At 46.1% G+C, this 1,767-nt stretch overlaps 1 long non-coding RNA gene across 1 annotated transcript; it reads right to left on the bottom strand.

Moving 5' to 3' along the window:
• Nucleotides 1-441: 441 nt before the first annotated feature.
• Nucleotides 442-1,542, bottom strand: LOC147752328 (uncharacterized). Its single transcript, XR_015314363.1, has 2 exons — nucleotides 866-1,542; nucleotides 442-582 (listed from the first exon to the last, which is right to left on the bottom strand). It is a non-coding gene; the product is annotated as an uncharacterized LOC147752328 (long non-coding RNA).
• Nucleotides 1,543-1,767: the final 225 nt, after the last annotated feature.

Genomic DNA, 1,767 nt, shown 5'->3' with positions numbered 1-1,767 from the left:
GTGTGCGACTCTCGTTTTCAGAAGAAACCGCAAAGTGTCTAGGAATAGAACAAGAAAGCAGACATCAAGGCGAACAGTTCAAGACTGAAGTAGAGTCGGCCACTATACACATACTGGGCAGAGAGAACAGAGGCTTTATCTGTGCATTTCTTCCTCTCAGCTATGTTTTTCTTCTCACTCCTTTGTCCTGCTCATTTAAAGGAGCTGTACTGCTTGTACATGCCCCTTCGCTTTTTCCGCTTAGATCAGTTTGGCCCGTTAGATATTTGGCTCGGTGGTGCTTGCTGCCATAGCTGCTTTGGAAGCCTCGAAAGAAGTTAACAACGCTGACTTTCTAGCAACATAGTTAAAAGCAAAAGAAGCATGAAAAACCTGGCAGCTGTGGCGGGACAGAGCTTGTTCTGGCTGTGTGAGAATCACCGACACAAGACAAGGGCAAAATGATCTATTTTTCAATTTATTACAGTGTCCTCCAAGGTTGCATGACAGTGTCCTCGATGATCGATAATGGAGACAGATGCAAAGCGTAGCAAAGACGACGTAATTGTCCAACGGCAGGATCTTGTGAGGCGAACGCGTCCGCTAGTGATCAGGAGATATGTGGGTATGTGGGTTAATTGCATAGCTCACACTGAGATTTAGCATATACGAACGGGCCGCTTAGTAATTATCTTCTGGTGAGTAAATACGTTAATGTCGTATAAAAAAACGTCCAGCGTTCGGTGAGGAGAATAAGGCTATCAACAACGAATGGTTTGTTTTTGCTAACGATTGTGCAAATCGTACGTAATATAATTAGTATTCCTCGATATTTAATGAATGCACAAATGAGAATAAGTTTTAAGCGTTTTGCATCACGACTCACCAGTGTTATATAGATTGACGCGCATTTTCTTCCATTCGCTGCGGAAGACACAAGATTTAGTTGTTAAAGCCAACGATACATGCGTATTACGCAATATGCGAAGATTTTCCAGGTTCCTGTGCAACGAGACAATTCTTTCATTACAGTTGAAGAGATCGATTTTGGTCGGCTTACATGGCAATACGACTTGGCAGACTATCCAGTGTATGTATCTACAACTTTGGAAACTTCGAACTGTACCACACCCGCGAGGTAGGCAGCTGTAAACGGACCGTTCGCTTTGCGACGTACAAAATACATCAATTTTCGGTTATGCCCGTATCGCCATGGTGGCTTAGGTCGATAAACACGTACGGCCGGCCATCATTCGCGTCCGCTGCTAGCGTGCGACCCACACAAATGGTCACAGAAAGAGTAATTAATTTTCCATTCAATTAAGTGTTGTTTGCTGACTGGTACCTAGGAGGATTCCGAGGCGTAGGAGTGGGTTTCGTTCGGGGTTGGGGGCGCTCCAGTTGAGTCCTCGGCAGTCTCTGGGTCCGCCGCCTGTCACCAGAGAAGTCTGCTGTTTTTCTGCTTTCTTTATACACCCGTCTGTTCACCTCCATCGCGGTGTCCGTTACCGCGTCGATAATATCGAGCTCCGTTCTTGGGTATTCTTTCTACCCTTTACCTTTTCTACCTTTCCACTGCTGTTCGGTCCCCTGCTAAAGGAGATGGCATCCGCTAGTCGCGAATGAACAGAAAGCGTTTAACGCCGGAAACAGCAGGAAGAGGTCTTCCCGTTCCGCACTTCTTTCCCCATGTGCCATCCTTAGAACTAGGCAGGACAGCTTGAAAAAAGGAAGACGGTACGGGAGCGGAAATAGTTCGGAGACACGATGATGAGGTTGTCCACTTTT

Source organism: Varroa jacobsoni, unplaced genomic scaffold, assembly GCF_002532875.2.
Source record: "Varroa jacobsoni isolate VJ856 unplaced genomic scaffold, vjacob_1.0 scaffold_1318, whole genome shotgun sequence".
Lineage (NCBI taxonomy): Eukaryota > Metazoa > Arthropoda > Arachnida > Mesostigmata > Varroidae > Varroa > Varroa jacobsoni.
Note: the sequence above shows the minus strand (reverse complement) of the source record. Positions and strands in the feature narration are given on the sequence as shown.